Consider the following 14,437-nt stretch of genomic DNA (forward strand, 5'->3'; position numbering starts at 1 on the left):
TGAAAATGTCAAGGACCAGGTACTTCCTTGAAACAAAACAGACTTTGTTCTGGGCAAACAACAGGAATACTATTTGTTCTGCTTTCTTTCCTTTTAAGGGAGAGACCTTCTCCAGAAGATACATCACTCTAGGTAAATGAGTCCCTCTCTTCAAACTCTTTTCTGACAAACTGACTGGCTTGAAGCCCTTCCTTGGACAAGAAATCAGGAAGAGGTCATTTAAAAGACCCTGAAGATGCAGCAGGCTGGATCAAGAACACTGATGTCCAGAACATAGGCTGGATGAGCGGCTGCCCTCTGGTTGATTACCAGGCAATTTCACACCAAGGCTATTCCATCTGAAGAACATTACAGAGAACAAAAGGCATAGGGACACATTTCCTATTAAATCCTGTTATTTCTTCTCAAAAGCAATAAAATGCCCTGGCTTTGAGTGTAAGAATGAGGACGAGTCCTTCTGTACTTGGAATAAACACACTTGTGCACATTCCTTCCTTTCATGCTGTGTACATCTCTACTTGGCATTGCAAGCTGTTGCAAGATGACTCAGCTTGTTACTGATTAACATCTCACCTTATGTCTTTTCTGTGTGCTTCGATCCAGCTCTTCTCACATCCATCAGGCATCCTGACACATGCATTTCTTTCCATTTCGCCCTCAGGTGTACCAGACAGACACGCACTCAATAGCCCAGAGTCACCACGTACCACCAATTTTCTTCTCCAGAGCACAAACCCCCCTCCTTCACGCACAGTGCTGCAGCGCAAGCCATTCACATCCCCAAAGGCACTGCAGGCAGCAGAACAGGGTTTGCCACACCAGATTTCTGTGCCTTCCTTTCCTTCCATATGGAATCAAGGAGAGGTGTCACGTGCCTGAGAGATACTGGCAGCTCAGCCACCATGCAATGCACCATCCATTTGTTTCTGGAGAGCAGGGCCTGGCCTTCCTGCCCAGAGAGGGTATGTGTTCCCCACATTCGGGGTGGGAAATTACTTTGGGGTGACTGAGAAATGTGGTATTTCAAATCAGAGAGCAGGAAAAGAATGTGTAACTTGCTTTTTGGGTATGTTTCACCCAAATACAATTTTTATAGGAAAAAAAACCAATTGGTTCCCAAATATTGAAGAGAGTGTGTTCGTCCTTCATAATGGGACTGTTATCTTGAATAGTCATCTAGAGCTGTGTGCTCTCATGGACAAAAGGAATCACCACCCCTCACCCTCAAGAAACTTTCTTGTAAAAGCTTCTGAAGAGTGATGTTACCCAGCCACTACCTCACTGCCTTGCACCCTGACCTCCCCCCTCCCACCTTCTCCTCAGGCATCAACACAACTTTACTCAGCTTTATTTCCTCACAGAACACATTCCCTAGCTAAAGACCACCTCCATCTGTGGCTGCAGCTCATCCTTCTCCCACCAGCACTGGCACCTGCACAGACACGTACACACCTGTCCCAGCAACAGCACCCTACCTGCGTTCTAGGAAACAAAGGAATCCCAGGCACAGGAGCTCACCCCTTCTCTCACTCTCACAGCATGGCATTGCCAATAAAATATTTGCAAACACACAGACACACAAGCTGAGAACACTCTCAAGCCCTCCCAGTGGTTCTTACTTCACTGCATTTTTGCATGGCACAATGAGCACCTGTAAACCCTGCAATTCCCAGAAGCCCTTAGAGCAGTGCAGAGGAGAAGTCATATCTCCATAGTGTCACAAAGCCTCCAAAGGCCAATATAGTGCCAAGTGACATGCAACTGGCTTTCAGAAACAAAGGCAGAAGAGGAGGCAAAGGCAGGAGTTCACTGTCAACACTGGAAGTTTGTTCGCTGCTTTCAGAATTGTATCAGGAGATGAGCTAAGAGACCTTCTGCCACCTGCATGCAACTTACTGGCACATCTGATCTATTTCCAAATGTGATCTCTAACAGTCCATGCAGGCTGCTCTGTAAAATTAGCAGTGTCAACCCCAGTTTTATTCGGGTTAGAGCCAAAAATCACTCCTGAGCAAAGATCACTCTGTCCCAATAATTATCAGACAATATTTACATATGCATCAAAGCTACAGTTTGGCAAAAAAAAGTTAATTCACCCAAGAGTGCTTTGATCCTCTGACAAATCATTTCCTGATTAAAGCTGAAACAACAAAAAGGACTTTGGACACTAACCAGCTGTCACACTTGTGTTGTGAGCTGGCACTAAATCCCACAAAGCCTGGGAGGAAAGATTTAGGTGGTGGGAGGGGAACAAACGGTCAATTTGCATTCACAGCATGCGAGAAGTTCCTTCTGGAAAGGCAATTCCTTTTCTTGCTGCCTATCTGAAGCAAGCTAACAGAACAGGGATCCATTAAAACTCATCAAAAGGAAAGCAAGCAATTGCAGGACACTCTGGCAGTACTGAAGTATTGCAAAACTTGTTGGATGTACTACAGCTGGGGGTGTTGTGTGTTAGAGGAGTTTTGTTTTGGCTTTTTTTGCTTTGCTCTCCCGAGGATGTTTAGAAATGGAAAAATTTCCAAATGCAATGACCCATTCGACTGACCTGAATGAGACAAAAACAAAAAATGAGCTTAACAAAGATCTGAGTTGCAGCTGGGAAAAGTGAGGGCAGAGCTGAGGTTTAGTAGTATCTCCTTTTTTCCTACTAAAATGAAGCATTCACTGGACTGTTGTACTCCTAACCATAAAAAGAGTCCTGATGCTCGCAGACTTCTTTCAACATTGTTCATCAGATAGTCTCTCAGTTATTAATATTTTCCCATGCTTCTACTGGCAAATAGAACATTTGACAATTAAACAGAAATGCAGCTTGGGGGGTTGCAGATTAGAAGCATATTTTGCTACATAGTTCTGGTATGATGAACTCTTAATTAAAAAAAAAAAAAAAACAAACAAAACCCAAACATTATTAATCCAAGGTGTTGAAAGAAACAGTCCACAAAACTAAATAATTTCATCCAAACTTCAGGCTCATTTTAACTGATGTATTTTGTTACCAGGCTTTGAGAAATTGAGTCTACGGTCTCATTAAATCAATAGGCCATAATACACAAAATAAGAGACTGATTAACTCTTTAGATGCTCTTAGTATGTTGGTGTTTATTAACTTAGTTTTACTGGTGATGTCATACAACTGAACTCCTGAAATCTCTCCTTGCGACAGGCTTGTTACTTTTCTATTCTCTCATTTAAACAAGTTTTCTCGGCAGTCAACTCTCAGATGTGTTGCTCGACCTGCCACCTGTCTACTTCCAACAAGATCAGTATCTTCAAATTTGGAAGCACAAAGGGACCAACTTGATAAAACTCATGCCTTGCACTTTGAACTGCCTAACACCAGATCCAGAGCTGACATTACTGCAAGCCTTTCACAGGGCTCTGTTGTGATGCAAATAAAGTACAATCCCCAGACACAAAAAAGTCATTAAACCGGAATTAGGAGTTATAAGTAACTGGCAAGCTGAACGAAAAATCTGGGTTAAGAGAAACACCAAAGAAAGACCTACAAAGAAAGTGGGAAACGGCTGCTGACAATTACCCTTCAGCAAACACAAGGAAACAGGTAGGGGACCGCAGTGCTCTGCAGCAGCAGCTTCCACGGCAGGCTCAGCCGGCTCGGCTTCCACAGCGTGAGCTGGGCACTCACATCACCCTTCTCCCCCAAAGGGGACAGAGTGTGCCATCCAGCCCTGCCGTGGGCTGAGCGCACTGACAGCATTTCAACTGAGCAGCTCCGGCTCAGCTCGCCGGCAGACGCCAGCTCTGTGAGTGACCTGGAGCCAAGGCCAGCCAGGCTCCCAGCAGCTCCCCAGCTGCTGACCAAACAGGGAATTGAGCAAACTGGGCAACAGCAAACACTCACATGCTATTAGGTCAGGAGTTAAAATATCTCAATGACCTGCAACTTCCATCATGAACAAAGGCTGATAAAAGCCAGAGCCTTAGGGAATACAAACTCATCTACAAAAAAACCCATCCAGGCAATTTCTGTCATTTGAATAGACAGCAAGACAAAAGTAAGGAGGGTTTTCCTTCGTTCTGAAGAAAAAAAAAAATTAAAAGTCATGATGTAAAATGAAGTTTTCAAGAAGGGATCAAGGAAATGGATGGATCTAATGGATCCTTCCTAGACATCAGAGAGAAGCTCAGCATATCAGTATAGCAAGAAAAATACTGCCCCTTTTTTCGTGATAAGAAGCCATGAAGCCAGGAACCTCTTTGCCTGTAACTCCATCTTCAACATCAGCACTAATCACCTCATCCATCAGCACCATCCAACTTGAGTCCCGAGTGGGCCATGTAAGATGAATTGCAAATCAATCATACAGCACAACAGCCTTCTTTTCACAGCAGCAAAACGTAATTCATACATAGGAATATTGCCAACACAGACTGGGGCTATTCTTGACCCAGAACGTATTCAGTCCTCTTACAGCCAGCTGTGAATTAGCATATTAACAGTGAAAGGAAATCAAGAGATCTGTTTAAAAAAATCATACATAAATCAGCCTAGAAGAGTGTTCACAGCTAAGAAAACACCAGATTCCTGCAGCAAGCAGGAAGAGCTTAAAAGAGCATGGGTCACAGCCCATGGCCAGAGGAGAAGGCAGTGAGGTGGCTAATCCACAGCCCCCACTACCCAGCTGCAAACAGGAGAGCTCACTAGAGCGAGCATGGCACATTTGTGCTGTGACCCCTAGCCACTATCCCAGGTTTATCCCAGGTTGTGTTCTGCTGAGAAGACGACAAAAATGCAAGTTCTCAGACACTCGGGGACAAGGCAAGGTCATGCCAACATTCCTTACCAGAAAAAGTTCTCTCTGCACACTGCCAAGAAGAAGTATGTATACCTTTAATTAGCTACACAAACTTTCTTTGCAATGCTGAGCCTTGAACTTGGTACTAAGAATAGTCCAGTATATCTTCTTTTTTTCATTTCCAAAGTAGAACATTTTGTAAGACTGCAACAGCCTAAAAAGTCATGGCAGTCACCCACTGCTGCTGTGTTACAGTGAGAGGCAACTGAATCTTTTTTTTTCCCCCTCCACTTCTAAGGACAAGAAAAGGAATTGCACTGCTGGCTCATTACTCCTGCTCCTGCAACAGCCTCACGAGACAAAGTTCAAAACTAGCAGAAATTTGGTGACAGGCTGAAAATGTGAAGCAAAGGACAGTTTCTCAAGAAAAGGTTATACTTGTCAGATTAGACAGCGGAGCCTGAATTCTGTCAGAGACAGCTCTTTCACTTCTCCTTTTTATTTCTTACATTATCTTCATGGTGACCCCCCCTTTTCTGTATTGTCTTAGAGACTTTGAACAGAGCAAGCATTCAGGGGCAGGGTGAAAGAGGAGGAACAGGCATGACTTGATGGGCACTGAACAAAGTGCGCACTAGATAGAAAAGCTACAGGAAATAAAAGGAGTCCAGAGAGCTGAAACAGAGGAATAGCAAAAGCATGAGAACAGCCAAGATACTTCACAGACATGTCTGGGCAAACATTCAAGGCCATGAGGTAGAACTATCAGAAGCCAGGAGTTACATTATGCTTCTTTGTACTCCAGTAAAACCTACCCTGAACAGCTCCAGGGAGGGATCCACAGGCAATACCACAACTTCCACTCAGTGACTTACTCAGAGATGGGAGAAACCAGCTGTGTTAGACATCCAGGACTCCCCTAATCCCTCTTAATCAATAAGCAGCTGGTAATCAACCTGAGTTAAGATGAGGCAATGGGCACAGATGGGCAATGAACTCACAAGCTTAGACATGAGGGTGGCTGGCCAGCACGGACTAGTTAGTGTTGTGCATCTAACATGTTTAACCTCCAGTATCAAACCCAGTATTTCTAGCAGGATATTTTAAGACTCTTCATATCTCTGCAATACAGTCAGAAACTTTCTGGTAACTCTCAGAATTATTCACCTAATTTTCCAAAACCAGCAGGAAGTTGATTTCAATTTTTCTGAGAAGACTGTGCTGAAACCCTTATCACCATGGCTATCCTACTCTAGGCACATGATGTTCTCTTTGTGGCAGGCTAAGCAGGTGGGCAGAAGTACCAGTTCAAAGGTATCTGACTTGAATTTACCTCCAAATTCAAGCCAAAACCACTTCAGCCATGGTCAGCCTCCCTCTAGCAAAAGCCAGGATAACATACTTCAGTTAAATCTGTACCTGAAAGCCACCATTGCTTTAATTAGATTCAGCCAAATCCAGGTCTTTGCAGTCTAGACATGGTTTAGCAAGTGCTTTTATGTGAGTAATTCATTGAGAAAGAGCACATGTTAAGTTCTATCTGGAGCTTACCTCAGTTTTGGCAAAAAAAATAGCTGGATTTTGACAGGCCTAACACAGCTCAACCTAACTATTCAAGCATCGGTCCAAGGGAAGATTTTATTTGACAAAGAAAGGAAAATGTTCCTCCTTGGGCCAAATGCTTTTCCAAAGTTTAGCCAGCCACAAAAGGTGTTTCCATTCAGAGCAAGAGCAATAAACAGGACAATTTTGCAACACAGCACAGACATGAATCTTGGAGCAATACAGAATACATACCCCATGCCTTACTCCGCCCCTCCTGCAGTCTCTGTAATACTCTAGGTTTTAGACAAAGGTCCAGAGATTAATAGAAAGGAAAGAGAAAAAGCACATATGGAGTAACTACTGCTTCTGACCTGTGGTACATGTACACTGGTCACACACATATTTACAGCAACTTTATACAGGAATGTCAGGGCAGCCTTGTGGCTTGACAACTTCTGCACTGAAATCAAAGTGATGAGATGCTCCAGCTCCAACAAAGTCAGTTTGACTAAGCTTTAATATAGATACAAATGGCTGTTGGCCGACAGAAAATTGTTAGTGCTCCTAGCTGTGTACAAATACATTAAAACTATTTTCTATTTCTCAAAGAATCTCTGGCTTAGCAGTAGTAAAACATGGGAAACAGCTCACTGTTTCTGAAGACAGGATGTGCAGGAAAGTGCCTTACATACCCAGCTGGTTCTTCCACAGGGCAACACCAGTATCACAGGCCAGACAGTCCTCCTCCTTGCAATGAGACTCTCTCAGCACTGATGAAAGACTAGCTGTAACTGGACATTGTGGTCAAAGAATATTAGGCAGTTAAATTAACAGTTATACTTGAATGCATCAGCATGCATAAAGCAGCCCATACATCGTGTCATTTTCACTCAGAGTTAAGACAATTGTTATTTTCTGAAACAAAGTCAGGAGACAACCCTGGCTCACTTTTGTGATGCAAATTAGCAAGTCGCTTGGAGGAAGAGGTGGGGAGGAAAAGTCTTTTAATTGACATTACAATGAAACTTCCTCCCTACACAAGAGTCACAGACATCAGCTCCAGTGGTGCCTCCTCCAGGACCCCAGCATTCTCCTTCAGCCCGTGCACAGCCAAACCTCTGGCTCCTCACTGCTGCATCTGCCATGTCACTCACTTGCAGTCACCAAAGAGACCTTGGTGTACCATCCAGAATAGCCACCAAGTGTGTTAAACAAGGGGACATAAACTGCTGCTCTTCCATGAAGATCTAGCTACAAGGAAACTTGTTTTACCAAGCAGGAACAGCATCCAAAGCAAAACACCATCCCAAATGAAATTCGGCTCAGGAATGTGAGCTATGTGGGCAGGGGGGCTCTGATGGACATAAAGGGAGGACAGGAGCAGGCAGGCTGCTTTCACAACAGTGGTTTTCAAGCCAGAGCAGAGGACCAGCTTAGCCACCTCCCTCATCCCACTTCGTGCACGGCAGAGCTCGGGAATGTGAGCAATGCGGACTGGGGGCCAGGGGGCTTCGCTGCCCGGGAGAGAGGGATGGGAGGGGCTACCAGGGCAACAACACATGAAGACCAAGAGGCAGCTGGGGTTGCTGAGGAGTTGTAGGGCTCCTTTTAAGGGAGGGGCGGTCTGTGGAAGGGTCAAAAGGCTCAACTGCAGGCTGTGAACCAACAAAGGTCCCTTCCTGTCCCAGTCACCCTGTGCTTGTGAAACAAAACTACAAATGTAGCTTTGCAATAAAACTGTCATTAATCTCTACCACTTAAAACAAACTGCAGGCCATCCTGGTTTTTTGGCTAGTTGTGGGCATGAAAAATATACCAGCATTAAGACTAATAAATCCATGCACCTAACACTTCCTGAGCCAGAGATTTAATATTCAGCTGTAAATGCACAAACCTTCTCTGCCCCAGGCCAACAAAAGATGGAATTGCTATAGGTAACAGCCCTGAAACCCTCTCAAGTCTGCTTCAACCAAAACCAACAACCCCTTACAATGTGAACAATATTCTGTCAGTTGTTTATTTATAAGATTTTTGAAGAACTCCATTTTATTTTGACCACATTTTCTTGATCCCCACATCCCAGTCCAGCCACTAAGTGACTGAGCGCTGCCTATCTGGCTGGAGCAGCAGCCTCCCAGGACGTGCACCTCCCAGCGCTGGGTCTCTGGAGGGAGCACCGACTGCATCTCCTTAGCACGCCTACCACATAACTCGTGACAGTCATGATGTGTGCACAGATACAAAGAGGGGTTTGTTTTCCTTAAATTTCCTCAGTAAGAAGGCTCCCGGCAGCCACTAGTATTTTTGTGTGTGTGATCCTGCTACATTGCTTAAAAACACGGCAGTGGGCACAAGCAGCAGTACTTATGGGATGAAAAACTGCAAGAAAAACACTAAGGAGACTAAGACTCAGTGCTAAATCACAGATGGAATCAGGACCGTGGCAACTTCCACTACACACATCAGAACCCTTGTTAACTCGAAAAACCCCCATGCATAAAGCAGCTCATAACACTACAAGAACAAAGTAAGAAGCATTCATCAAGTTTGTCAGCCCACTTAAACAATGCTGACAAGATACATACACTGCAGCTGACCATGCCTACGTAATTTCCAGCACCTCTTTGTTTCAGAGAGATTTCACCTTGGTCTTGCAGGTGATTATATCTCCTCTTCGAATGTTACTGACTTGTCATGGACAGAAAGCTGCCTGAGAAGGCTGCTGGTAAAATCTAAGTTGAGAAAATGGTCAGTGATGCCAGAGTAAGACTATCATTCATCTGAGGAAAGAAAACCCTTCAAGAGCTTATCATCAGGAAAAAAAACCAAGAAAGCAGCAACTTGAAAGTTTAAGAACAAGTTCAGCCCCACATATCAGGAAGGAATGGAACTTAAGCTAAAAAAATCTCTTCTTGTATTGCATTTTCTGAGTCTTAAGATTAGTCTGGGAAAAAGACTATTGTTTTAAAAGTGAAGTTATTAATTGAAAAATGTGAAGTGTGGTTTTAAAAAAAAATACCACAAGGCAGCTTAATTCTAATCACGTTCCTGTAAATCCAAACTGAACACCTGAAAAGAGCCAAATGACTTTCAATGCCTTAAAAAATGGAAGAAAAAACACCAAAACCTGTCTCCCCTATTCAGGAAATCTAGCATTTCACAGTTCAGTTTGGATTCCCCCCCAGCCCCGCTCTCTTTTTTGATTTATTTGTGCAAAACTAGGTATTATGAACAAAGTTTAGAGCAACTTCAAAACTTACATTTCTATTAAGTTCATTGTGAAGCAGCTTCAAAACTGAGTAGAGGCAACTGCTTTTCATTCAGCAAGCCTGAATTTTCTGTTGCAAGCAATTTTCTGTTGCTAGACTCTACAAGGCAAAGTGCTACTGCTAGACAGACAGCTGAAAAATACAGAGCAGCAAGAGAAGGACTCTAAAAAGTCACAGGAGGCTATAGAAATTCTGCTTCAATATAGCTGTAAAGTCCCACCTTGGTTAAGTTCCATGATATTCCACAACATCCAGATCAAGTTTTGACAACTGTCCTCTGCTTTGTTAGGAGTTCTCTAGCCATTCTGCACCACTCTTTTACTTCTGCTCTCTTCTGCACTTACAACACACAGAACAAAAAAGCTAAGCCTGGCCTGCCAAATTACTTCTGCTTCCTGTCCCTGTTTGCCCCAGAAACCCAATTACAAAGTTAACTCACGCTAATGGAGCCTGAAGGGACGTGCACTCACACTCAGCTACATGACAGGTCTCAATGAATGAACAGCCTGATTTTCACCCTGGTTTGGTATCTGAAATGTAAACAATGCACATTAAAGTTATCTATTGCAGAACGGCAGGTACCTATGGGTGTATCTGTGGCTAATCGGAGTGAAAAGTCAGATTCCAGCATGAGTCATTACCCAGTAAAGGACTCTCCTTAAAAACAAAACAAACAAACAAACCCCCCCCACAGTGGGGTTCACCCCTGATAGAAACACCAGTTTCTACTCTGAAGAAACAGCCAGCTAAACGAAACATCTCTTAGCAGGTATTTTGCTGCACCTATTGAGGTAGATACACCCCGGGAAAAAAAAAAAAACAGCAAAGCTCTGCTCTAGTGCAGCCCTCCAAAAACTGAACTGCAGCGGGAAGTAGAATATATCTTAATGTATCAGTCTACTAACACTGCAAAGGAACACTGATGAATTGAAACAACCTGTCTACTGACAGGTGGGTTAATAACAAAGCACTGGTCAGAAAATACCAACAACCTTAAATTGCGTTTGCCAAGCTGCAAAACTGAGAAGACCTACCAACTCTTTCATTCTGCTTTCTCTTCTGTTGGAAGTCTGGAAATTGGGAGAAAAATTCTGCAATATTGCTTCATTTAATAACTAGGCATCAGTCAAGTGCCTCTGCTTTTGTCTCACGATCAGTATCTTGACTGTCCTTTGTTACTTTTCATATTCTAATTTTAAAACACTCAAAAGTGTCTACGTAAATAAAGAGAAAGATTCTCTAGTCTAAACCTAAACATTACTTTCCCCAGTCACTACACTTCTTCGCAAATTCCGTCTGGAGAAGTACTGAATACCCACATAAAACACTCATGTATGTATCTTTCTTTCCCTATCCAAACTAGATTAGTTTAGTATAACCCTCAGAGATCTTCTGCATATGCTGTGATGAAAAGAGCATCATTCACAGAGATTTCACTATTGTCCGAGCTCCTTGGGGGCTTTTTGACACAGCTGTTCCAAAACAGCTCAAGAATGAGCACCATCCTTTTCTCATTTAACCGCTCATGAAGTGAATGAAAACACTCTGATGGAAGCCCCACCACGCACAGCCATGTTTATGCACCTAAACAAACACATTCAACCTCTGACATGGTCTCACTTCAGGGAAGACTTCCAGCTGTTAACTGGGAAAACAGTTGAGGTTAAAAAAAAAAATTAAAAAAATATAAAGGGATCAGAATAGCTCGGGGGAGATAATTAGTTTAGTTTTAAATAGATAATTAGTTTAGTTTTAAACTAAACTCAACTTGTTAGTCTTTGAGACTAACAGGTTGCAGGCTGGTAGCTGATGAGTAGAAAGTGCAAGGCAAGGAGCTCTCCCGGTCCCACCCACAAAGCAGGGCTTTGACGATCAGTCAAAGACGATCGTCTCCTGATCAATGATCAATGACGATCAGCTCCTGATCCTCATCTACCAAAAAGGTTCTAATAGACCAAATCCACATCACATGGGTTTCCAACTCACAGGCTCGGGAGGCAATCACAGCACGATGATTTCATGCCTGTTCATTTCTGACGCATCCCTGTACTACCGCTGAGGCTTCCCACCCTCTCATGCTATGTTGCCACAGCCGGTGGGACACTCTGCACACATCAAGTAGCCGGGGGCGAGGGGAGGGAGGGAGGTATTCCAGCACATCTGTTTCCAGCCAGATCAGTGTTCCAATCGGCTTTGTCCCACAGCCACATTAATATTAGCACCAACAGAAAGAAGGTAGCAGCAAAAGTGTGAGAGAAGAGCTCACTGCTTTCAGCCAGGCACAGGTTTTCTGCCTGGCTGCAGCCCCTGTAAAGTCCCTGTGGCACAGGCAGAGTCAACAGGAAAGAGCCAGGAGGTGTGGAGACTGGCACAGGCGCTGAATAAAACAGAAACATTTCTGGCACCACTCGGCAATTCGTGGTGCAAAATCATCTGAGTCAATCTGGGCAGCATCCTCCCCTTTAATAATGATACTGCAAAATTGGGAAGGGATCAGAAATACTTACAAATTGTGAAAGAGGCTTCAAAAAGACAGTTCAATCTTTAACAGACCAAACTACATTATTTGGAAGGGGCTGGTGGATTATGTAAAATAATAGATAGTGCATAAAAGCTAAATCAGTGTTTGTCCTTATGTCAAGAAGTGTTGATCAAGCCATACAATTAGGAGGCTGAAATGTGTGCACACATGCTACAGAACTCATTGTCAGTGCACAGTGGCCATAAAGAGAGACCAAGAGAAGGACTGACACTTGTGTGGGTAACAGCCCTGTATGGAAGTTAACTTGGGAATACAACCTGAAACGTAAAAGTAAAAAAAGTAGGAAAAAAAGTCCAGGGACTAAGAGTTTAAAAGTCAATGTTAACTATTTACAGACTCATACAAGACATACGGGATTGATTAGGCCTCATCAGTCTTAGATGTATGGGTACCTCACACTGGATAAAAACCTCTGGTACAGAATCTCTCAACCCAAAGCAGCCTTACTAAGGCTAGTGCCTTGTTCAATAACCAATATTTTGACTGTTTGCATCTTCTTGGAACCCTCAGCAGCAGTGTAATCGGCTCCTGCCAGGGCACTACTGTTTCATGTAAATGCACTGAACTTGTTGGGCCCAGAAGATGGCAGACCAGTAAGAAAAAGCAAGGTCCTTGGCATGAGGAAAGGGTACATCTAGATAAGGAAGAACGCAACAGTAAATCCTTCTAGATTTCCACAATCAGCAGCTTAGGGCATCTACAGGCAGGAACTTCAGAGCACTAGCACCTAATTGGCGCAGACCACCAATCCATCCCCTAAGTGTGGCGGCACAAACATTTGTCCCAGAAATCCACTGAGGTGTCCCCACTGCCCTCCTGGACACCAACCACCCCCCAAAACCACAAAAAGCTGCTGTAGCTCATGGCATACACAGCTGCAGAGAAGATGGAAAAACAGACGTATTATGCATGTAGGAGAGTTCTCTCACTGACACTTGTTAGTCTTGATCTCTGTGTGTGACACAGCAACATCCCAGTGCTCCAGGATGGCACAGACATCTCTCTCTGCGGGAGGGATGGGACACAGCACTATCCCTGAGCCCCAAAGCAGGCTGGGACACCCCCGATGCCCAACAGCCTCCCACCATCCCCTTCACCAGAACATTTTCTGGAGATGGCTTGTTTTAGGGAAAGGTAGTTACAACCTCTAACACAGCAGGGCAAGTATCTGGGTCTACTTTTGGCTCCTGCGTGCAACAGGAACCCATACATCAGAAGAGTATGAGAACAGTAGCTGGGCTTTTGAAAAGACCAGACTCAGTTTGACAATGCTTATCCACAATTAAGTTCCAACTGATCTTGTCCGACTCCTCTGTCTTCACTCTACTCACATCTCCAAAGAATTAAAGGGACATTGAAAACATGCATTCATGACTCATGTTTAATTGCCAGCTATCCTTCCTCAGTACAGCTCTAATTAGAAATCAGAAACACATTTTTGAGCTCAGAAAAACACAAAAAATTGGCACTAAGTGACAAGGGAAACCTGTGGGAGTGCTTTAAGTCCAACAGGATGTCACCTCCTAAGTTATGCTTTAGCCAGACTAGTCATTGGGCTTAATACAGGGTTAAGAGCCCAGAGTCTGTGGCAGCCTAAAAGAGAGATCAGATGCTCTTGCCACCCCTCCTGAATGACAGATTTTTTTTCATTACTATCAAAGCTCAGAAAGCATTTCCCATGTTCACTACAGCACATTACAAGCTATTTCCTTTCTTCTTCATCATGGACAACTACACCATTAATGGTGAAAAAGTGACTATCACCACATACATCTTTCTGCTTTCTGGAGTTTGCCAGGGAACCTTTGGCGAAGTACAAATATAAACATGGCCTGAATCACTATTCAGATTTAACCACAAGTCTCAACACTACTGTCATGACTGCAGATACAGTTTCCCAAAGTAAAATATGTGGGCAGAATTCAGAATTAGAGAACACACTAGATAGACCTTACAAGTATAATTCACAATACAACACTGCCAGGAAAACATAAACTGAAAAAAATATCAATTATGCCAATTGTTAATTCCTGACATGCATTTATTTCTCTTCAGGTACCAGTCTTTTGATAGCTGGGAACAGTCATATAATTTACATGTTATTTCCCCTCAATATATAGCCTCTATAATGGGAGCAAGAGACAACTGTGGAGTGTCAGAATTGACAACCCTAAGTAGTTTCCCTTGAGATGCCTAAATGCCTTTTTACAGCACTGCCAATTATTCAACCATGCAAGCAGATACTATTAAGATACTTAAAATGAATCATTTCCCACTAGACTCAAACACATTATAAACCTCACCATAAATCTCAATCT

The 14,437-nt window shown here is 43.4% G+C and overlaps 1 protein-coding gene across 4 annotated transcripts in view; it reads right to left on the reverse strand.

Annotated features, from left to right (window-relative positions):
* The window catches only part of KANK1 (KN motif and ankyrin repeat domains 1), a 130,546-nt gene that overhangs the window by 113,059 nt on the left and 3,050 nt on the right, over positions 1-14,437 (reverse strand). The window contains exon 1 of one of the 4 annotated variants that reach the window (XM_071425140.1): positions 9,798-9,917. The exons of 2 other annotated variants lie outside the window; for them this stretch is intronic. The gene's annotated coding sequence lies outside the window, so the exon portion shown is untranslated. Of the gene's footprint in view, positions 1-7,000; positions 7,094-9,797; positions 9,918-14,437 lie in introns of those variants that run through there. One more of the 4 variants, XM_071425141.1, reaches the window with a different exon arrangement.

The sequence above is a fragment of the Agelaius tricolor genome, unplaced genomic scaffold, assembly GCF_023055355.1.
Source record: "Agelaius tricolor isolate 1412-34295 unplaced genomic scaffold, bAgeTri1.0.p SCAF_4, whole genome shotgun sequence".
In the NCBI taxonomy this organism is placed as follows: Eukaryota; Metazoa; Chordata; class Aves; order Passeriformes; family Icteridae; genus Agelaius; species Agelaius tricolor.